Genomic DNA, 23,395 nt, shown 5'->3' with positions numbered 1-23,395 from the left:
GGGCGGTTCCCCACTCCTGAAATTCTACTCCTCGAAATCCTGATCCCCTATCCTAGACCCTTATATTCAACCCTAATTCTAAAATCCTAATTATCTACCCTAATTTATAGATCCTCATGCCTAACCTTATACCCCTTATCTAATCCTAACCCTTATACCTGCTTATCTAACCCTAACCTTGATACCCCCTTACCTACCCAAACCTTTACATCCCCTTATCTAACCCTCAGTTTACCCTTTATATTTCTTTATTAAACCTTTACATCCCCTTAGTTCTAACCTTAACCCTTATACCCTTTTATCTAACCTTAACCTTTATACCTTCTTATCTAACCCTAACCCTTATACCCCCTTATCTAACTTTCATACCCCCTCATCTAATTCTAACCCTTATACCCTCTTGACCCTTATATCACCCCGTTTTGGCCCTAACTCTTGGAGCTGGTGTGCCGAACTTCAACCCCTGTATGTCTATGACCATCCTAATTTCAGGCTGGTGGTCTTGACCTTGGGTTTTGGCTTCTATCCCTTAGGGATTGCATCTTGGGTTGCAAACCTAGGTTTATCTTCCGGGTAATCTGTTTGTAAATATATTTTTTATTTTTCCTTCTTTCCCCCCCCCCCCTCTTTTTTTCTTTTTTCCCTCCCCTGTTCTTAATTGAGGTATTTTATACTAGGTTTTTACCATTTGTTTAAAGTTTTGCCTGTGCCAGTGCATATCAGATTCGTCAGTTTTTTTTCAACCCTAACCCTAACCCATACCCCCCTCTCACACACCCCCCCACCCGGGATGTTCCACAAGAGGGCGCCACTGGACATTTTAAACATCACTGTAAGTTAGTGACAGAGCTTTCTTGAAAAATGACTAAGTCCAAAAATTCGCAGAAATTGCACTATGTCCAGCTGTGGGCCTGGTATTATTTTGGGTTACCAGGTAGTGATAGCCTTCACCCACTCTCCGGGGAACACCCCTCTCTATGGGCATGACCTCCAGTGGGGGATATCCCCCACCACAAGCTCTTACACCATCCGAACCAGGGCACCCACCACCATCCGAACCAGGGCACCCACCACCATCCGAACCAGGGCATTTCATTAATTCTTTATTTTGGAAATTCGAACACGTGCCATGAATATCGGTAAAATTCGGTTTACTCCTTGCAGCTAAATGTAGCAGCAGTTTCTGTAGTGTAGTGGTTATCACGTTCGCTTCACACGCAAAAGGTCCCTGGTTTGAAACCAGGCGGAAACAACGCTCATTGACACATTCAAGAAGTTACATATTTGTAACAGAAAATTTCATTAATTGTTCATTTTGGAAATTCGAATACGTGCCATGAATATCGGTAAAATTCGGTTTACTCTTTGCAGAAAAATCAAGCAGCAGTTTCTGTAGTGTAGTGGTTATCACGTTGGCTTTACACGTGAAAGGTCCTCACTTTGAAACCGGGAGGAAACAGTGCTCTTTGACATGTGCAGTAGGTACAGTACTTTTAAAAGGGAATAGTTATTTTCATAAATGCCTAATTTTGGATATCAGTAAAATTCGGTTTACTCCTTGCAGCTAAATGTAGCAGCAGTTTCTGTAGTGTAGTGGTTATCACGTTCGCTTTACATGCGAAAGGTCTTCGAAACGGGGCGGAACCAGTGCTCTTTGACACATGCAGTAGGTACTGTACTTTCAACAAAGAACAGTTATTTTCATAAATTCTGTATTTTGGAAATTCGAATACGTGCCATGAATATCTGTAAAATTTGGTTTACTCCTTGCAGAAAAATCAAGCAGCTGTTTCTGTAGTGTAGTGGTTATCACGTTCGCTTCACACGCCCCTTTTTGGAGTTTCAGGAAGTGGAAGAGAAGCAGGTGTCTGAGTGCTTGAGAGAGAATATCGTTTTTTTGGAGGTCTAGTTGACTTATAAGTTTGAAAGTTTGTGAGTGACTGTAGTGAAGTTTCTGTGAAACGTTTTTGCTATTGTCCCCCATCAGCGTGAGCTGTTTGGGGATATTGCTTAAAATAACCGGACGGACAACATGGCTTCGACATCAAGAATACAAACGACGACGAGAAAGGACAACAGTGAAATCAGAATGTTAAACGAAGAACTGAAAAAAAGAACATATGAGAAGGAACTGACGGTGAACGTGGAAATAAGTGGAGAAGGGAAAATAACAACGATGGAATTGCTGAGAGGAATAAAGGAAGTTTGCGGAACAATACTGGGATGTATTAGTGTCTGTTAAGGCAGACATGTTGTGTTTTCAAGAGACCAATTGGACAGACTCCAAAATGCAGGAGATTAAGAGTAAATGGTCAGATTTAATTTTTTGTAGTCATGGAGGGGATAAAACATGTGGTGTGGCTATTTTGATAAAAAAATGATGTGGTGCAAAATGTAAAAGAAATATATGCTGACAATGATGGCAGACTTATTGTAATTGAATTTGAAGTTCAAAATGTAGTTTTTCGTTTAATTAATGTTTATGCTTCAAACATTGAATCTGAAAGGAGAGAAATGTTTCACAAATTAAAAACACTGTGCTCAGAAAACTGTATACTGATAGGAGATTTTAATGTGAGGTGTAGTAGAATGGATGCCTCTAGTTGTGCTAAATTCAGATATGACTCTTCTAGAAATGCATTATGGAAACTTATGAATGAGGAGAATCTAGTAGATATATGGAGGGCTGAAAATCCAAACAGAAGAGTATTCTCTAGAAGGCAGGTGGTTCTAAAGGAATTAAAACAAAGCAGAATTGATTTATGTCTAGCAAAACAAGAATTGGTGCAGAATGTTAAGAAGGTGTCATATACCTTTACAGCATATAGTGATCATGCAGTAATGTCATTTCAAATGGGTTTTGGTGTGGAGAGGAGAGGGGGAGGTGTCTGGTGTTTAAATGCCAGTCTGTTAAAGGAGGAAGGATATAGAAATGAAATTGTTGAATGTATTAATGATGAAATGTCTAATGTACTGTTAAAAGAGAATGTGTGTTTATGGTGGGAGGAAGTGAAAGTAAAAGTAAAAAATAGGAGTATTAGGTACGCAAAAAATCATAACCGTTTAGATAAGCAGAAAGAAATAATGCTTAGGAATAGGATGTTGCATGAACTTGAAAAGGCTGATACGGATCCAGACTATGATGTTGTGAATTATTTGAAAATCCATGCAGAGCTGGGTCGTTATGAAAAAAATAAATGTTTGGGTGCTATTGTTAGGAGCAGGGCACAGTACGCTTTGGAGGGAGAGAAATGTACATCCTTTTTTGGGGGGTCTGGAAAAAAGAAAACAAACTAAGAGTTACATTGTAGAGTTGGAAGATGAAAGAGGTGTAAAGGTAAACGATTTTGTTGGGATCTTAGAGACAGTTGAAACCTTTTACAGAAATCTTTACAAAAAGAATGATGTAGATAAAGTGTGTGTTGTAAAAGTGTTGGATACAATTAGTGCCAAAGTATCGCAGGCAGATAGAATGATGTGTGATGAAGAGATTTCGATTATGGAAATCAAGGAAGCAATTGTTAGCACGCAAGGTAATAAAAGTCCGGGTTTGGATGGTTTAACAAATGAGTTCTATAAAGTCTTTGTAGATATTTTGGCACCCATTTTAGTGAGGGTGTTTCATTATATGGAAGAGAATAAGGAAATCCCTGAGTCTATGTCAACTGGAATGTTAACGATCTTATTCAAAAATAGGGGCAGTAGATTAAAGTTAGAAAATTATAGGCCTATTAGCCTTCTAAATTCGGATTATAAGATACTGACTAAAGTGTTAGCGAATAGGATGAAAAAGGTGATTGGGAGTATTATTGAATCAACACAAGCCTACGGCATACCTGGAAGAGATATTGCAGATGTCATTTGTACAATTAGGGATGTTGTTAATCAAATGAAAAATGAAGGTGGTATAGTTTTAAGTTTGGACTTTAACAAAGCTTTCGATAGAGTGGAGCACAGCTTTTTATTACAGACTTTGGAGAGGTTTGGGTTTGGGCCAAAGTTTGTATCTTGGATCAACCTGTTGTATAGTGGGTCTAAAAGTTGTGTTAAATGTAACGGAGTGTTAACAGATACTTTCCCTGTGGAGAGGTCAGTAAGGCAGGGCTGTCCTTTGTCAGCTCTGCTGTACAGTGTTTCTACAGAACCGTTAGCTACATTGATAAATAGTAATAAAGAAGTAAGGGGTGTTGGAATCCCAGGTGGTGGTGTCAGTGTTGTACATCAGTACGCTGATGACACTACTTGTACTGTGAAGGATATAGAAAGTATTGGAAGCATTATGGGGATCATAGATATATATGGCAAGGCATCGGGTGCTAAAGTTAATATAGAGAAGACTGAAATAATGTTTGTTGGGGATATCAATGTAAACGGGTGTGAGATTCCATTCAAGAGCGCAACGGATTTTATTAAAGTGCTGGGAGTAAACATTGGTGTAAAGGAGAAAGAGGCAAAAGATATAACTTGGACTGGGATCCTTAATAAAGTCAAGCTAACGTTGAATTTCTGGAAAAATAGAAAACTAAAGTTACAAGGGAAAGTAATTGTTGCAAATGCTTTGGTATTATCCAAATTTGTGTATGTTTTGGGAGTCCTGGACATGCCGGAGTGGGTCCTAAATGAATTGAATAATGTGGTGTCAAATTTTATATGGGATGGTAAAGGAGTGAGAATATCTCAGAAAACATTGATTGCTGACTATGTGGATGGAGGTTTAAAACTTGTAGATTTAGGTGTCAAAAGAAAAGCTATTAGGATAAAAACAGTAAAGAAATATTTGTATGACAGTGAAGATTATGGCTGGAAACACTTCTTTAGAGTCTACTTAGAGGAGAGTGGTGGTTGTGAGGATAATGGTTTATTGATGGGGCTTAAAAGGGCAATGTTTGAAAAGGTACCAGATTTTTATAAAGAGGTGCTAAATGCATGGGCAGAGTTGTTGCCTAATGTATATTATGAATGTGGACATATTGACCTGATTATGAATCAACCTATATTTCTGAATGAGAAAATCAAGAACAAAGAAAAAGTTTTGTATAATAAAGTATTTATGAGTGCAGGTCTACGGCAAATAAAAGATTATACATTTGAGGTAATTCCAGGGTTTTTACCTGGGGAAGCTATTTTTGACATAATCAATGAATGGGATGAAGAGGTGGGAAGGGGAACAGTGAATAATATGTATGACAAGATAAAGAATAGTATACCAAGAGCATGGGTTGATTTAATAAATAGTGAAGTTGAAAGAGAAGATTTATTTGTATTTCCTAATTTGTTCATTGGTAGCAGTAAGAAGAAAGTACATTTATCTAGTATACCAGTGAAAAGATTGTATAGAATAATGGTAGGAAAAGTGTGTAGAAGGCCGGCTGCTGAGAAATTTTGGAAAGTAGTTTTTCCGGAATTGGATGAAAAAAAGATATGGGGAAATTTAAATGTAAAATATAATAGTAAGGAGTGTGAAAATAATGATTTCAAACTAAGACATAATAGAATATTTACAAAGGTGGTGCTAAAGAAAATTAATTGTGAGATAGAAAGGGAATGCGACGTATGTGGACGTTTCCCGGAAACTCTTATGCATTTGTTTATAGAATGTGAGGATTTAAAATATTTTTTTTTGTAAAGTTAAGGAAATGTTATGTAGAAACTGGGGGGGAGATTTCGTGAAAAAGTATGCGTGGGAGGAACTTTTGTTATTTGGAGTGTCTGGTAAATGTGAGGGTGCTAATGTGTGTTTGTTGAATATGGTTTTGAGTTTTGTGAGGTATGCTATTTTTTGTAGGAGGAATTATGTTTCTTTTGACAGAAAGAGGGTTCAGGTGTGGAGTATCTTTATAGCACTGTTCAGTAAACACATAGATATGTTGTTTAATTATGGGATGGAACATTTTGATGAGTCTTTTGTTGAAGGGAGTGGGTTAATTTCACGAGAGGAGAGTGGAGGTATCACTTATAATTTTTGAAAGCACTGTTTTGATAATTTGATAGGGGGTGAATTGTTCACCTGCCTCTGTTAGTCTAGTGTCTTCTGTATTGTTCTCTGTGGATTGTACTGTAAACAGTAGATTGTACTGTAAATATTGTAAACAAACATTTTTGATAATAAAAAAAAATAAAAAAAAAAAAAAAATCACGTTTGCTTCACACGCGAAAGGTCCTTGGTTCGAAACCGGGCGGAAACAAAACTCATTGACACATTCTGAAGTACCATAGTGGTAACAGAAAATTTCATGAATTCTTTATTTTGGAAATTCGAATACGTGCCCTGAATATCTGTAAAATTCGGTTTACTTCTTGCAGGAAAATCAAGCAGAAGTTTCTGTAGTGTAGTGGTTATCACGTTCGCTTTACACGCGAAAGGTCCTCGGGCGGAAACAGTGCTCTTTGACACCTGCAGTAGGTACAGTACTTTTAAAAGAGAATAGTTATTTTCATAAATGCCTAAATTTGGAAATTTCAACACGTGCCATGAATATCTGTAAAATTCGGTTTACTCCTCGCAGCTAAATGTAGCAGCAGTTTCTGTAGTGTAGTGGTTATCACGTTTGCTTCACACGCGAAAGGTCCCTGGTTCGAAACCGGGCGGAAACAACACTCATTGACACATTGTGATTTACCGTAGTGGTAACAGAAAATTTCATGAATTCTTTATTTTGGAAATTCGAATACGTGCCATGAATATCTGTAAAATTCGGTTTACTTCTTGCAGGAAAATCAAGCAGAAGTTTCTGTAGTGTAGTGGTTATCACGTTCGCTTTACACGCGAAAGGTCCTCGGTTCGAAACCGGGCGGAAACAGTGCTCTTTGACACGTGCAGTAGGTACTGTACTTTTAAAAGAGAATAGTTATTTTCATAAATGCCTAAATTTGGAAATTTCAACACGTGCCATGAATATCTGTAAAATTCGGTTTACTCCTTGCAGCTAAATGTAGCAGCAGTTTCTGTAGTGTAGTGGTTATCACGTTAGCTTTACACGTGAAAGGTCCTCGGTTCGAAACCGGGCGGAAACAGTGCTCTTTGACACGTGCAGTAGGTACTGTACTTTTAACAGAGAATAGTTATTTTCATAAATTCCTTATTTTGGAAATTCGAATACGTGCCATGAATATCTGTAAAATTCTGTTTACTTCTTGCAGGAAAATCAGAGCAGACTTTCTGTAGTGTAGTGGTTATCGCGTTTGCTTTACACGCCGAAAGGTCCTCGGTTCGAAACCGGGCGGAAACAGCGCTCTTTGACAAGTGCAGTAGGTACCGTAGTGTTAACAGAATATTTTCATAAATGCCTAATTTTGGAAATTTGAACACGTGCCATGAATATCTGTAAAATTCGGTTTACTCCTTGCAGATAATTGTTGCAGAAGTTTCTGTAGTGTAGTGGTTATCACGTTCGCTTCACACGCCCCTTTTTGGAGTTTCAGGAAGTGGAAGAGAAGCAGGTGTCTGAGTGCTTGAGAGAGAATATCGTTTTTTTTTGGAGGTCTAGTTGACTTATAAGTTTGAAAGTTTGTGAGTGACTGTAGTGAAGTTTCTGTGAAACGTTTTTGCTATTGTCCCCCATCAGCGTGAGCTGTTTGGGGGATATTGCTTAAAATAACCGGACGGACAACATGGCTTCGACATCAAGAATACAAACGACGACGAGAAAGGACAACAGTGAAATCAGAATGTTAAACGAAGAACTGAAAAAAAGAACATATGAGAAGGAACTGACGGTGAACGTGGAAATAAGTGGAGAAGGGAAAATAACAACGATGGAATTGCTGAGAGGAATAAAGGAAGTTTGCGGAACAATACTGGGATGTCGAATGAAAGACGGGAATAAGTATGAAGTAACAATGTCTCATGTAAATGGAAAAGAAAGACTAATAGACGGGCTAAAGATAAAGAACTGTCAAATCATGGCTAAAGAACTAGGGAACGATGAGCTGGTGGTGTCCTTTTTGAACTTGCCCGCATACATTACGGATGAGGAGATAGAAGAGAAACTAAAAGGCTGGAAGGTGAAGGCGACCACGCCAATCAAGAGGAGGATGTGGCCAGGAACGGACATTGTAGATGGGACAAGATTTTGCAAGGTAAAGTTTACAGACAATGTGCAATCCTTGCCATATTCTACTAAATTTAACACTGTCGAGGGGATTTGAATATTTTCGCGGTGTAATCCACGACAATCAAGTGAAGGTATGTAGATTATGTATTCAGCCGGGGCACATACTTAAGGAATGTCCGAATTCACATGCCACAAATGTAGTGAACAAGGGCATTATGCCAGAGAATGTCGGAACATAGGAAATGTGTGCAAAATGTGTGACAGACCTAAAGTTAGATGTAGCTGTAATAAGGGAGAAAATCACTTACTTTTGCAAACAATGGACCTCACGTCTGAGGAAGAGGGGAGTGTGCCTATGGAGAGGGAGGATGAGAGTGACATGGAGAGTGTGACTCCAGAGACAGTGGCAGATAAGCTTGAAGAGCCTGTAATGTCTCCTGGCAAAGCACGAGACGCCGTTTTAGTCTCTGCTGCTGACAAGGTGGAACAGCAGCACATGATGGGTGAAAGACATACACAGGTAGAGATGGTGCAAGGTGCTTCTCAGGTGCCTGAGCCAGCTTTAAGCCTGTGTAAAAATTACACCAAAGAGTGGGCTGGGTCCACTGAAGTCACGGGCACTGTTAAAGCGCACTTTTTCAAAAAGGCTTCCCCGCCGCTCCCCCCAAAAATCCAAATAAAGAGACGGATGATGAAATAGATAGTGAGGATCTTCAGTTGTTTGTAAAAAATAAGAGGTCATTGTCGAAAACCAGGGAGATGATGGGTTTTGGAAAAAGAAAAAGTAGGATTTTTTAAGGACTTGTTTGGCTCTGATTATACTTCTGCACACATTCATAATGATTACAGTCGCATCCCTAAATGGTAACAGTTTGAGAAACATGAGCAAATTTGAGCAGGTATTAGTGTCTGTTAAGGCAGACATGTTGTGTTTTCAAGAGACCAATTGGACAGACTCCAAAATGCAGGAGATTAAGAGTAAATGGTCAGATTTAATTTTTGTAGTCATGGAGGGATAAAACATGTGGTGTGGCTATTTTGATAAAAAATGATGTGGTGCAAAATGTAAAAGAAATATATGCTGACAATGATGGCAGACTTATTGTAATTGAATTTGAAGTTCAAAATGTAGTTTTTCGTTTAATTAATGTTTATGCTTCAAACATTGAATCTGAAAGGAGAGAAATGTTTCACAAATTAAAAACACTGTGCTCAGAAAACTGTATACTGATAGGAGATTTTAATGTGAGGTGTAGTAGAATGGATGCCTCTAGTTGTGCTAAATTCAGATATGACTCTTCTAGAAATGCATTATGGAAACTTATGAATGAGGAGAATCTAGTAGATATATGGAGGGCTGAAAATCCAAACAGAAGAGTATTCTCTAGAAGGCAGGTGGTTCTAAAGGAATTAAAACAAAGCAGAATTGATTTATGTCTAGCAAAACAAGAATTGGTGCAGAATGTTAAGAAGGTGTCATATACCTTTACAGCATATAGTGATCATGCAGTAATGTCATTTCAAAATGGGTTTTGGTGTGGAGAGGAGAGGGGGAGGTGTCTGGTGTTTAAATGCCAGTCTGTTAAAGGAGGAAGGATATAGAAATGAAATTGTTGAATGTATTAATGATGAAATGTCTAATGTACTGTTAAAAGAGAATGTGTGTTTATGGTGGGAGGAAGTGAAAGTAAAAGTAAAAAATAGGAGTATTAGGTACGCAAAAAATCATAACCGTTTAGATAAGCAGAAAGAAATAATGCTTAGGAATAGGATGTTGCATGAACTTGAAAAGGCTGATACGGATCCAGACTATGATGTTGTGAATTATTTGAAAATCCATGCAGAGCTGGGTCGTTATGAAAAAAATAAATGTTTGGGTGCTATTGTTAGGAGCAGGGCACAGTACGCTTTGGAGGGAGAGAAATGTACATCCTTTTTTTGGGGTCTGGAAAAAGAAAACAAACTAAGAGTTACATTGTAGAGTTGGAAGATGAAAGAGGTGTAAAGGTAAACGATTTTGTTGGGATCTTAGAGACAGTTGAAACCTTTTACAGAAATCTTTACAAAAAGAATGATGTAGATAAAGTGTGTGTTGTAAAAGTGTTGGATACAATTAGTGCCAAAGTATCGCAGGCAGATAGAATGATGTGTGATGAAGAGATTTCGATTATGGAAATCAAGGAAGCAATTGTTAGCACGCAAGGTAATAAAAGTCCGGGTTTGGATGGTTTAACAAATGAGTTCTATAAAGTCTTTGTAGATATTTTGGCACCCATTTTAGTGAGGGTGTTTCATTATATGGAAGAGAATAAGGAAATCCCTGAGTCTATGTCAACTGGAATGTTAACGATCTTATTCAAAAAATAGGGGCAGTAGATTAAAGTTAGAAAATTATAGGCCTATTAGCCTTCTAAATTCGGATTATAAGATACTGACTAAAGTGTTAGCGAATAGGATGAAAAAGGTGATTGGGAGTATTATTGAATCAACACAAGCCTACGGCATACCTGGAAGAGATATTGCAGATGTCATTTGTACAATTAGGGATGTTGTTAATCAAATGAAAAATGAAGGTGGTATAGTTTTAAGTTTGGACTTTAACAAAGCTTTCGATAGAGTGGAGCACAGCTTTTATTACAGACTTTGGAGAGGTTTGGGTTTGGGCCAAAGTTTGTATCTTGGATCAACCTGTTGTATAGTGGGGCTAAAAGTTGTGTTAAATGTAACGGAGTGTTAACAGATACTTTCCCTGTGGAGAGGTCAGTAAGGCAGGGCTGTCCTTTTGTCAGCTCTGCTGTACAGTGTTTCTACAGAACCGTTAGCTACATTGATAAATAGTAATAAAGAAGTAAGGGGTGTTGGAATCCCAGGTGGTGGTGTCAGTGTTGTACATCAGTACGCTGATGACACTACTTGTACTGTGAAGGATATAGAAAGTATTGGAAGCATTATGGGGATCATAGATATATATGGCAAGGCATCGGGTGCTAAAGTTAATATAGAGAAGACTGAAATAATGTTTGTTGGGGATATCAATGTAAACGGGTGTGAGATTCCATTCAAGAGCGCAAAGGATTTTATTAAAGTGCTGGGAGTAAACATTGGTGTAAAGGAGAAAGAGGCAAAAGATATAACTTGGACTGGGATCCTTAATAAAGTCAAGCTAACGTTGAATTTCTGGAAAAATAGAAAACTAAAGTTACAAGGGAAAGTAATTGTTGCAAATGCTTTGGTATTATCCAAATTTGTGTATGTTTTGGGAGTCCTGGACATGCCGGAGTGGGTCCTAAATGAATTGAATAATGTGGTGTCAAATTTTATATGGGATGGTAAAGGAGTGAGAATATCTCAGAAAACATTGATTGCTGACTATGTGGATGGAGGTTTAAAACTTGTAGATTTAGATGTCAAAAGAAAAGCTATTAGGATAAAAACAGTAAAGAAATATTTGTATGACAGTGAAGATTATGGCTGGAAACACTTCTTTAGAGTCTACTTAGAGGAGAGTGGTGGTTGTGAGGATAATGGTTTATTGATGGGGCTTAAAAGGGCAATGTTTGAAAAGGTACCAGATTTTTATAAAGAGGTGCTAAATGCATGGGCAGAGTTGTTGCCTAATGTATATTATGAATGTGGACATATTGACCTGATTATGAATCAACCTATATTTCTGAATGAGAAAATCAAGAACAAAGAAAAAGTTTTGTATAATAAAGTATTTATGAGTGCAGGTCTACGGCAAATAAAAGATTATACATATGAGGTAATTCCAGGGTTTTTACCTGGGGAAGCTATTTTGACATAATCAATGAATGGGATGAAGAGGTGGGAAGGGGAACAGTGAATAATATGTATGACAAGATAAAGAATAGTATACCAAGAGCATGGGTTGATTTAATAAATAGTGAAGTTGAAAGAGAAGATTTATTTGTATTTCCTAATTTGTTCATTGGTAGCAGTAAGAAGAAAGTACATTTATCTAGTATACCAGTGAAAAGATTGTATAGAATAATGGTAGGAAAAGTGTGTAGAAGGCCGGCTGCTGAGAAATTTTGGAAAGTAGTTTTTCCGGAATTGGATGAAAAAAAGATATGGGGAAATTTAAATGTAAAATATAATAGTAAGGGAGTGTGAAAATAATGATTTCAAACTAAGACATAATAGAATATTTACAAAGGTGGTGCTAAAGAAAATTAATTGTGAGATAGAAAGGGTATGCGACGTATGTGGACGTTTCCCGGAAACTCTTATGCATTTGTTTATAGAATGTGAGGATTTAAAATATTTTTTTTGTAAAGTTAAGGAAATGTTATGTAGAAACTGGGGGGAGATTTCGTGAAAAAGTATGCGTGGGAGGAACTTTTGTTATTTGGAGTGTCTGGTAAATGTGAGGGTGCTAATGTGTGTTTGTTGAATATGGTTTTGAGTTTTGTGAGGTATGCTATTTTTTGTAGGAGGAATTATGTTTCTTTTGACAGAAAGAGGGTTCAGGTGTGGAGTATCTTTATAGCACTGTTCAGTAAACACATAGATATGTTGTTTAATTATGGGATGGAACATTTTGATGAGTCTTTTGTTGAAGGGAGTGGGTTAATTTCACGAGAGGAGAGTGGAGGTATCACTTATAATTTTTGAAAGCACTGTTTTGATATTTTCTTTGTTGATAATTTGATAGGGGGTAAGAATTGTTCACCTGCCTCTGTTAGTCTAGTGTCTTCTGTATTGTTCTCTGTGGATTGTACTGTAAACAGTAGATTGTACTGTAAATATTGTAAACAAACATTTTTGATAATAAAAAAAAAAAAAAAAATCACCCGTTCGTCAACACGAAGGTCCTCGGTTCGAAACCGGGCGGAAACAGCGCTCATTGACTCATTCAAGAAGTACCATAGTGTTAACAAAGAATCGTTATTGTCATAACTTATTTTGGAAATTCTAATACGTGCCATGAATATTTTTATATTTCCCTACTAACTTTAAACATTCAGCTAATCTGTAGCAGCTAAGATCGCTGCAGCTGTAGTCCTGTAAATGCACCCAATCTACCTACCTCATCCCCATATTGTTTTTACTTTCTGCTCCTGCACACCAGTATTTTACCTGCACATCATCATCTGCTCATCTATCACTCCAGTGTTAATTTGCTAAATTGTAATTTCGCTACCATGGCTATTTATTACCTTACATCCTCATGCCATTTGCACACTGAATATAGACTCTTTTTTCTATTGTGTAATTGACTTACGCTTGTTTATCCATTTGTAACTCTATTTTGCGCACGCTTTCTTTATCTTGGCCAGGTCGCAGTTCTCAATGAGAACTGTTCTCCACGCTTACCTGGTTAAATAAAGGTGAAATTATATTTTTTCTCTCTCCCAGAACGGCGATGTAGCTCAGTGGTAGAGCGCATGCTTTGCATGTATGAGGTCCTGGGTTCAATCCCCAGCTTTCTCCATATAAAATCATTGCATTGACCCAACTCCTACTTTACAGAATGTTGTAATTCTAAGCAGGAAACAGAGACGTGCTAAATAATTTGGTTTTGTAATCTGAAGAACATTCCTTCAATCCCTGTTCGTCACAATTATAGAACAGAAGTGGCATGATTGCCATCTTTTATGGCGTCATTTTCAAAAACTGAAGTTTATGGGTTCGATCCCAGTCTGTACCTGGTTTAAGAATTGCTGCTATCATTTCCTTGTAGTTTCAATGGAGTGGTGTATATAAAAAGTACATTGTATTGATATTGCATTTTTATCTGCAAATGAAATGGGATGGAAGCTCAGAGGGGGAGTGCATGCAAAATATGGATGAGGTCCTCGGTTCAATCCCAAGATTCTCCACTGAGTTTAATTGCGTGCCAAATTCACATTTACACAACTACTACTTTCCTGAATGTTGATATATAATTCAGAACGTCAGAGTGGCATGGTGGCCAAGTGGTAAGGCGTTGGTCTTGTAAACCGAAGATCATGGGTTCAAATCCCTTCTGTGCCTTTATGAAAGACATCTGATATCATGGACCTGTGCATTAATTGGAGGACTTTGCAGAAAATCAAGTTGTATCAAATACTGCAACACAGCTATTATAGTAAGTGGATGAATCTCTACTGTTAGAGCCAGTATTTTACATGAATGCGGATCCAACGTTAATCCCCAACTTCTCTGTTGAGTGTAATTAGTTGTTAAATTAGCTTTGCACAACTCCCACTTTCCAGAATGTTGACATTCTAAGAAGGAAATAGATATGCTAAATCATCTGTTTCTGTAAACTGAAGCACATGGGTTCATCCTTGTTTGACGTTTATGGAAGATAGCTGATATTATGGAAATGTACTTTCATTAGAACAGTGTAAAGAAAAGGTAAATTGTATTGATATGACCACTGCGACCTGTATGCTCTAGTCGGCTGGCCTCGCTACTCTATTCGCACCAGACCCACTGGCTCCAGGTCATCTATAAGTCTATGCTAGGTAAAGCTCCCGCCTTATCTCAACTCACTGGTCACGATAAAAACACCCACCCGTAGCACTCAGCTCCAGCAGATATATCTCACTGGTCATCCCCAAAGCCAACACCTCCTTTGGCTGCCTTTCCTTCCAGTTCTCTGCTGCCAATGACTGGAAACGAATTGCAAAAATCGCTGAACCTGGACACTTATATTTCCCTCACTAACTTTAAACATCAGCTATCTGAGCAGCTAACCGATCGCTGCAGCTGTACATAGGCCATCTGTAAATAGCCCACCCAATCTACCTACCTCATCCCCATATTGTTTTTATTTACTTTCTGCTCTTTTGCACACCAGTATTTGTACTTGCACATCATCATCTGCTCATCTATCACTCCAGTGTTAATTTGCTAAATTGTAATTACCTCACTACCATGGCCTATTTATTACCTTACCTCCTCATGCCATTTGCACACACTGAATATAGACTTTCTTTTTTTCTATTGTGTTATTGACTGTACGCTTGTTTATTCCATTTGTAACTCTATGTTGTTGTTTGTGTCGCACTGCTTTGCTTTATCTTGGCCAGGTTGCAGTTCTCAATGAGAACTTGTTCTCCACCAGCTTACCTGGTTAAATAAAGGTGAAATAAAATAAAAAAGATACATTTTTTCAATCTCTCCCAGAACGGGGATGTAGCTCAGTGGTAGAGCGCATGCTTTGCATGTATGAGGTCCTGGGTTCAATCCCCAGCTTCTCCATTTAAAATTATTGCATTGACCCAACTCCTACTTTACAGAATGTTGTAATTCTAAGCAGGAAACAGAGATGTGCTAAATAATTTGGTTTTGTAATCTGAAGAACATTCCTTCAATCCCTGTTCGTACAATTATAGAACAGAAGTGGCATGATTGCCAACTTTTATGGCGTCATTTTCAAAAACTGAAGTTTATGGGTTCGATCCCAGTCTGTACCTGGTTTAAGAATTGCTCCTATCATTTCCTTGTAGTTTCAATGGATTGGTGTATATAAAAAGTACATTGTAATGATATTGCATTTTATCTGCAAATGAAATGGGATGGAAGCTCAGAGGGGGAGTGCATGCAAAATATGGATGAGGTCCTCGGTTCAATCCCAAGATTCTCCACTGAGTTTATTTGTGTGCCAAATTCACATTTACACAACTACTACTTTCCTGAATGTTGAGATATAATACAGAACGTAGAGTGGCATGGTGGCCAAGTGGTAAGGCGTTGGTCTTGTTAACCGAAGATCATGGGTTCAAATCCCTTCTGTGCCTTTATGAAAGACATCTGATATCATGGACCTGTGCATTAATTGGAGGACTTTGCAGAAAATCAAGTTGTATCATTACTTGGCAACTCAGCTATTATAGTAAGGGGATGAATCTCTATGGTAGAGCCAGTACTTTACATGAATGCGGTCCAACGTTAATCCCCAACTTCTCTGTTGAGTGTAATTAGTTGTTAAATTAGCTTTTGCACAACTCCCACTTTCCAGAATGTTGACATTCTAAGAAGGAAATAGATATGCTAAATCATCTTTTTCTGTAAACCGAAGCACATGGGTTCAATCCTTGTTTGACGTTTATGGAAGATAGCTGATATTATGGAAATGTACTTTCATTAGAACAGTGTAAAGAAAAGGTAAATTGTATTGATATGACCACTGCGACCTGTATGCTCTAGTCGGCTGGCCCTCGCTACCTATTCGTCACCAGACCCACTGGCTCCAGGTCATCTATAAGTCTATGCTAGGTAAAGCTCCGCCTTATCTCAACTCACTGGTCACGATAAAAACACCCACCCGTAGCACTCGCTCCAGCAGATATATCTCACTGGTCATCCCCAAAGCCAACACCTCCTTTGGCTGCCTTTCCTTCCAGTTCTCTGCTGCCAATGACTGGAACGAATTGCAAAAATCGCTGAACCTGGACACTTATATTTCCCCTCACTAACTTTAAACATCAGCTATCTGAGCAGCTAACCGATCGCTGCAGCTGTACATAGGCCATCTGTAAATAGCCCACCCAATCTACCTACCTCATCCCCATATTGTTTTTTATTTACTTTCTGCTCTTTTGCACACCAGTATTTGTACTTGCACATCATCATCTGCTCATCTATCACTCCAGTGTTAATTTGCTAAATTGTAATTACCTCACTACCATGGCCTATTTATTACCTTACCTCCTCATGCCATTTGCACACACTGAATATAGACTTTCTTTTTTTCTATTGTGTTATTGACTGTACGCTTGTTTATTCCATTTGTAACTCTATGTTGTTGTTTGTGTCGCACTGCTTTGCTTTATCTTGGCCAGGTTGCAGTTCTCAATGAGAACTTTTTTTCCACCATCTTACCTGGTTAAATAAAGGTGAAATAAAATAAAATAGAAAACATTTTTCCTCTCTCCCAGAACGGGGATGTAGCTCAGTGGTAGAGCGCATGCTTTGCATGTATGAGGTCCTGGGTTCAATCCCCAGCTTCTCCATTTAAAATTATTGCATTGACCCAACTCCTACTTTACAGAATGTTGTAATTCTAAGCAGGAAACAGAGATGTGCTAAATAATTTGGTTTTGTAATCTGAAGAACATCCCTTCAATCCCTGTTCGTACAATTATAGAACAGAAGTGGCATGATTGCCATCTTTTATGGCGTCATTTTCAAAAACTGAAGTTTATGGGTTCGATCCCAGTCTGTACCTGGTTTAAGAATTGCTGCTATCATTTCCTTGTAGTTTCAATGGAGTGGTGTATATAAAAAGTACATTGTATTGATATTGCATTTTATCTGCAAATGAAATGGGATGGAAGCTCAGAGGGGGAGTGCATGCAAAATATGGATGAGGTCCTCGGTTCAATCCCAAGATTCTCCACTGAGTTTATTTGTGTGCCAAATTCACATTTACACAACTACTACTTTCCTGAATGTTGATATATAATACAGAACGTAGTGGCATGGTGGCCAAGTGGTAAGGCGTTGGTCTTGTAAACTGAAGATCATGGGTTCAAATCCCTTCTGTGCCTTTATGAAACACATCTGATATCATAGACCTGTGCTTTACTTGGAGGACTTTGCAGAAAATCAAGTTGTATCAATATTGCAACACAGCTATTATAGTAAGTGGATGTATCTCTATGGTAGAGCCAGTACTTTACATGAATGCGGTCCAACGTTCATCCCCAACTTCTCTGTTGAGTGTAATTAGTTGTTAAATTAGCTTTTGCACAACTCCCACTTTCCAGAATGTTGACATTCTAAGAAGGAAATAGATATGCTAAATCATCTGTTTCTGTAAACTGAAGCACATGGGTTCAATCCTTGTTTGACGTTTATGGAAGATAGCTGATATTATAGAAATGTACTTTCATTAGAACAGTGTAAAGAAAAGGTCAATTGTATTGATATGACCACTGCGACCTGTATGCTCTAGTCGGCTGGCCCTCGCTACCTATTCGTCACCAGACCCACTGGCTCCAGGTCATCTATAAGTCTATGCTAGGTAAAGCTCCGCCTTATCTCAACTCACTGGTCACGATAAAAACACCCACCCGTAGCACTCGCTCCAGCAGATATATCTCACTGGTCATCCCCAAAGCCAACACCTCCTTTGGCTGCCTTTCCTTCCAGTTCTCTGCTGCCAATGACTGGAACGAATTGCAAAAATCGCTGAACCTGGACACTTATATTTCCCTCACTAACTTTAAACATCAGCTATCTGAGCAGCTAACCGATCGCTGCAGCTGTACATAGGCCATCTGTAAATAGCCCACCCAATCTACCTACCTCATCCCCATATTGTTTTTATTTACTTTCTGCTCTTTTGCACACCAGTATTTGTACTTGCACATCATCATCTGCTCATCTATCACTCCAGTGTTAATTTGCTAAATTGTAATTACCTCACTACCATGGCCTATTTATTACCTTACCTCCTCATGCCATTTGCACACACTGAATATAGACTTTCTTTTTTCTATTGTGTTATTGACTGTACGCTTGTTTATTCCATTTGTAACTCTATGTTGTTGTTTGTGTCGCACTGCTTTGCTTTATCTTGGCCAGGTCGCAGTTCTCAATGAGAACTTGTTCTCCACTGCTTACCTGGTTAAATAAAGGTGAAATGAAATAAAATAAGAAACATTTTTTTATCTTTCCCAGAACGGGGATGTAGCTCAGTGGTAGAGCGCATGCTTCGCATGTATGAGGTCCTGGGTTCAATCCCCAGCATCTCCATTTAAAATTATTGCATTGACCCAACTCCTACTTTACAGAATGTTGTAATTCTAAGCAGGAAACAGAGATGTGCTAAATAATTTGGTTTTGTAATCTGAAGAACATTCCTTCAATCCCTGTTCGTACAATTATAGAACAGAAGTGGCATGATTGCCATCTTTTATGGCGTCATTTTCAAAAACTGAAGTTTATGGGTTCGATCCCAGTCTGTACCTGGTTTAAGAATTGCTGCTATCATTTCCTTGTAGTTTCAATGGAGTGGTGTATATAAAAAGTACATTGTATTGATATTGCATTTTATCTGCAAATGAAATGGGATGGAAGCTCAGAGGGGGAGTGCATGCAAAATATGGATGAGGTCCTCGGTTCAATCCCAAGATTCTCCACTGAGTTTATTTGCGTGCCAAATTCACATTTACACAACTACTACTTTCCTGAATGTTGATATATAATTCAGAATGTAGAGTGGCATGGTGGCCGAGTGGTAAGGCGTTGGTCTTGTAAACCGAAGATCATGGGTTCAAATCCCTTCTGTGCCTTTATGAAAGACATCTGATATCATGGACCTGTGCATTAATTGGAGGACTTTGCAGAAAATCAAGTTGTATCAATATTGCAACACAGCTATTATAGTAAGTGGATGAATCTCTATGGTAGAGCCAGTACTTTACATGAATGCGGTCCAACGTTCATCCCCAACTTCTCTGTTGAGTGTAATTACTTGTTAAATTAGCTTTTGCACAACTCCCACTTTCCAGAATGTTGACATTCTAAGAAGGAAATAGATATGCTAAATCATCTGTTTCTGTAACCTGAAGCGCATGGGTTCAATCCTTGTTCGACATTTATGGAAGATAGCTGATATTATGTAAATGTACTTTCATTAGAACAGTGTAAAGAAAAGGTAAATTGTATTGATATGACTACTGCGACCTGTATGGTCTAGTCGGCAGGCCCTCGCTACCTATTCGTCACCAGACCCACTGGCTCCAGGTCATCTATAAGTCTATGCTAGGTAAAGCTTCGTCTTATCTCAGCTCACTGGTCACGATAACAACACCCACCCGTAGCACGCGCTCCAGCAGGTATATCTCACTGGTCATCCTCAAAGCCAACACCTCCTTTGGCCACCTTTCCTTCCAGTTCTCTGCCGCCAATGACTGGAACGAATTGCAAAAATCGCTGAAGCTGGACACTTATATTTCCCTTACTAACTTTAAACATCAGCTATCTGAGCAGCTAACCGATCGCTGCAGCTGTATATAGACCATCTGTAAATAGCCCACCCAATCTACCTACCTCATCCCCATATTGTTTTTATTTACTTTCTGCTCTTTTGCACACCAGTATTTCTACTTGCACATCATCATCTGCTCATCTATCACTCCAGTGTTAATTTGCTAAATTGTAATTACCTCACTACCATGGCCTATTTATTACCTTACCTCCTCATGCCATTTGCACACACTGAATATAGACTTTCTTTTTTTTCTATTGTGTTATTGACTGTACGCTTGTTTATTCCATTTGTAACTCTATGTTGTTGTTTGTGTCGCACTGCTTTGCTTTATCTTGGCCAGGTTGCAGTTCTCAATGAGAACTTGTTCTCCACCAGCTTACCTGGTTAAATAAAGGTGAAATAAAATAAAAAAAGATACATTTTCTAATCTCTCCCAGAACGGGGATGTAGCTCAGTGGTAGAGCGCATGCTTCGCATGTATGAGGTCCTGGGTTCAATCCCCAGCTTCTCCATTTAAAATTATTGCATTGACCCAACTCCTACTTTACAGAATGTTGTAATTCTAAGCAGGAAACAGAGATGTGCGAAATAATTTGGGTTTGTAATCTGAAGAACATTCCTTCAATCCCTGTTCGTACAATTATAGAACAGAAGTGGCATGATTGCCAACTTTTATGGCGTCATTTTCAAAAACTGAAGTTTATGGGTTCGATCCCAGTCTGTACCTGGTTTAAGAATTGCTGCTATCATTTCCTTGTAGTTTCAATGGAGTGGTGTATATAAAAAGTACATTGTATTGATATTGCATTTTATCTGCAAATGAAATGGGATGGAAGCTCAGAGGGGGAGTGCATGCAAAATATGTATGAGGTCCTCGGTTCAATCCCAAGATTCTCCACTGAGTTTATTTGTGTGCAAAATTCACATTTACACAACTACTACTTTCCTGAATGTTGATATATAATGCAGAACGTAGAGTGGCATGGTGGCCAAGTGGTAAGGCGTTGGTCTTGTAAACCGAAGATCATGGGTTCAAATCCCTTCTGTCCCTTTATGAAAGACATCTGATATCATGGACCTGTGCATTAATTGGAGGACTTTGCAGAAAATCAAGTTGTATCATTATGGCAACTAAGCTATTATAGTAAGGGGATGAATCTCTATGGTAGAGCCAGTACTTTACATGAATGCGGTCCAACCTTAATCCCCAACTTCTCTGTTGAGTGTAATTAGTTGTTAAATTAGCTTTTGCACAACTCCCACTTTCCAGAATGTTGACATTCTAAGAAGGAAATAGATATGCTAAATCATCTGTTTCTGTAAACTGAAGCACATGGGTTCAATCCTTGTTTGACGTTTATGGAAGATAGCTGATATTATGGAAATGTACTTTCATTAGAACAGTGTAAAGAAAAGGTAAATTGTATTGATATGACCGCTGCGACCTGTATGCTCTAGTCGGCTGGCCCTCGCTACCTATTCGTCACCAGACCCACTGGCTCCAGGTCATCTATAAGTCTATGCTAGGTAAAGCTCCGCCTTATCTCAACTCACTGGTCACGATAAAAACACCCACCCGTAGCACTCGCTCCAGCAGATATATCTCACTGGTCATCCCCAAAAGCCAACACCTCCTTTGGCTGCCTTTCCTTCCAGTTCTCTGCTGCCAATGACTGGAACGAATTGCAAAAATCGCTGAACCTGGACAGTTATATTTCCCTCACTAACTTTAAACATCAGCTATCTGAGCAGCTAACCGATCGCTGCAGCTGTACATAGGCCATCTGTAAATAGCCCACCCAATCTACCTACCTCATCCCCATATTGTTTTTATTTACTTTCTGCTCTTTTGCACACCAGTATTTGTACTTGCACATCATCATCTGCTCATTTATCACTCCAGTGTTAATTTGCTAAATTGTAATTACCTCACTACCATGGCCTATTTATTACCTTACCTCCTCATGCCATTTGCACACACTGAATATAGACTTTCTTTTTTTCTATTGTGTTATTGACTGTACGCTTGTTTATTCCATTTGTAACTCTATGTTGTTGTTTGTGTCGCACTGCTTTGCTTTATCTTGGCCAGGTTGCAGTTCTCAATGAGAACTTGTTCTCCACCAGCTTACCTGGTTAAATAAAGGTGAAATAAAATGAAATAAGATACATTTTTTATTTCTCCCAGAACGGGGATGTAGCTCAGTGGTAGAGCGCATGCTTCGCATGTATGAGGTCCTGGGTTCAATCCCCAGCTTTCCTTTTACAATTATTGCATTGACCCAACTCCTACTTTACAGAATGTTGTAATTCTAAGCAGGAAACAGAGATGTGCTAAATAATTTTGTTTTGTAATCTGAAGAACATTCCTTCAATCCCTGTTCCTACAATTATAGAATAGAAGTGGCATGATTGCCATCTTTTATGGCGTCATTTTCAAAAACTGAAGTTTATGGGTACGATCCCAGTCTGTACCTGGTTTAAGAATTGCTGCTATCATTTCATTGTTGCTTGGCCTGGACACTTATATTTCCCTCACTAACTTTAAACATCAGCTATCTGAGCAGCTAACCGATCGCTGCAGCTGTACATAGGCCATCTGTAAATAGCCCACCCAATCTACCTACCTCATCCCCATATTGTTTTTATTTACTTTCTGGTCTTTTGCACACCAGTATTTGTACTTGCACATCATCATCTGCTCATCTATCACTCCAGTGTTAATTTGCTAAATTGTAATTACCTCACTACCATGGCCTATTTATTACCTTACCTCCTCATGCCATTTGCACACACTGAATATAGACTTTCTTTTTTCTATTGTGTTATTGACTGTACTCTTGTTTATTCCATTTGTAACTCTATGTTGTTGTTTGTGTCGCACTGCTTTGCTTTATCTTGGCCAGGTTGCAGTTCTCAATGAGAACTTGTTCTCCACCAGCTTACCTGGTTAAATAAAGGTGAAATAAAATGAAATAAGATACATTTTTTATTTCTCCCAGAACGGGGATGTAGCTCAGTGGTAGAGCGCATGCTTCGCATGTATGAGGTCCTGGGTTCAATCCCCAGCTTTCCTTTTACAATTATTGCATTGACCCAACTCCTACTTTACAGAATGTTGTAATTCTAAGCAGGAAACAGAGATGTGCTAAATAATTTTGTTTTGTAATCTGAAGAACATTCCTTCAATCCCTGTTCCTACAATTATAGAATAGAAGTGGCATGATTGCCATCTTTTATGGCGTCATTTTCAAAAACTGAAGTTTATGGGTACGATCCCAGTCTGTACCTGGTTTAAGAATTGCTGCTATCATTTCATTGTTGCTTGGCCTGGACACTTATATTTCCCTCACTAACTTTAAACATCAGCTATCTGAGCAGCTAACCG

At 38.6% G+C, this 23,395-nt stretch overlaps 14 non-coding genes across 14 annotated transcripts; all 14 read left to right on the top strand.

The window, feature by feature from the left end:
* The first annotated feature begins 1,179 nt into the window (after window positions 1–1,179).
* trnav-cac (transfer RNA valine (anticodon CAC)) lies at window positions 1,180–1,252 on the top strand. The gene has a single exon. It is a non-coding gene; the product is annotated as a tRNA-Val (tRNA).
* Window positions 1,253–6,521: 5,269 nt separating this feature from the next.
* On the top strand, window positions 6,522–6,594 carry trnav-cac (transfer RNA valine (anticodon CAC)). Its single transcript has one exon. It is a non-coding gene; the product is annotated as a tRNA-Val (tRNA).
* Window positions 6,595–6,727: 133 nt separating this feature from the next.
* Window positions 6,728–6,800, top strand: trnav-uac (transfer RNA valine (anticodon UAC)). The gene has a single exon. It is a non-coding gene; the product is annotated as a tRNA-Val (tRNA).
* A 141-nt stretch (window positions 6,801–6,941) lies between these two features.
* On the top strand, window positions 6,942–7,014 carry trnav-uac (transfer RNA valine (anticodon UAC)). The gene has a single exon. It is a non-coding gene; the product is annotated as a tRNA-Val (tRNA).
* Window positions 7,015–13,979: 6,965 nt separating this feature from the next.
* Window positions 13,980–14,051, top strand: trnat-ugu (transfer RNA threonine (anticodon UGU)). Its single transcript has one exon. It is a non-coding gene; the product is annotated as a tRNA-Thr (tRNA).
* A 1,143-nt stretch (window positions 14,052–15,194) lies between these two features.
* Window positions 15,195–15,266, top strand: trnaa-ugc (transfer RNA alanine (anticodon UGC)). The gene has a single exon. It is a non-coding gene; the product is annotated as a tRNA-Ala (tRNA).
* A 467-nt stretch (window positions 15,267–15,733) lies between these two features.
* trnat-ugu (transfer RNA threonine (anticodon UGU)) lies at window positions 15,734–15,805 on the top strand. The gene has a single exon. It is a non-coding gene; the product is annotated as a tRNA-Thr (tRNA).
* Window positions 15,806–16,948: 1,143 nt separating this feature from the next.
* Window positions 16,949–17,020, top strand: trnaa-ugc (transfer RNA alanine (anticodon UGC)). The gene has a single exon. It is a non-coding gene; the product is annotated as a tRNA-Ala (tRNA).
* Window positions 17,021–17,485: 465 nt separating this feature from the next.
* Window positions 17,486–17,557, top strand: trnat-ugu (transfer RNA threonine (anticodon UGU)). Its single transcript has one exon. It is a non-coding gene; the product is annotated as a tRNA-Thr (tRNA).
* Window positions 17,558–18,695: 1,138 nt separating this feature from the next.
* trnaa-cgc (transfer RNA alanine (anticodon CGC)) lies at window positions 18,696–18,767 on the top strand. Its single transcript has one exon. It is a non-coding gene; the product is annotated as a tRNA-Ala (tRNA).
* Window positions 18,768–19,234: 467 nt separating this feature from the next.
* trnat-ugu (transfer RNA threonine (anticodon UGU)) lies at window positions 19,235–19,306 on the top strand. The gene has a single exon. It is a non-coding gene; the product is annotated as a tRNA-Thr (tRNA).
* Window positions 19,307–20,447: 1,141 nt separating this feature from the next.
* Window positions 20,448–20,519, top strand: trnaa-cgc (transfer RNA alanine (anticodon CGC)). The gene has a single exon. It is a non-coding gene; the product is annotated as a tRNA-Ala (tRNA).
* A 1,679-nt stretch (window positions 20,520–22,198) lies between these two features.
* Window positions 22,199–22,270, top strand: trnaa-cgc (transfer RNA alanine (anticodon CGC)). The gene has a single exon. It is a non-coding gene; the product is annotated as a tRNA-Ala (tRNA).
* A 742-nt stretch (window positions 22,271–23,012) lies between these two features.
* On the top strand, window positions 23,013–23,084 carry trnaa-cgc (transfer RNA alanine (anticodon CGC)). The gene has a single exon. It is a non-coding gene; the product is annotated as a tRNA-Ala (tRNA).
* Window positions 23,085–23,395: the final 311 nt, after the last annotated feature.

The sequence above is a fragment of the Salmo salar genome, chromosome ssa18 (genome assembly GCF_905237065.1).
Source record: "Salmo salar chromosome ssa18, Ssal_v3.1, whole genome shotgun sequence".
NCBI lineage: Eukaryota > Metazoa > Chordata > Actinopteri > Salmoniformes > Salmonidae > Salmo > Salmo salar.
The sequence above is the reverse complement of the archived record's forward strand: the minus strand, read 5'-3'. Positions and strand labels throughout refer to the sequence as shown.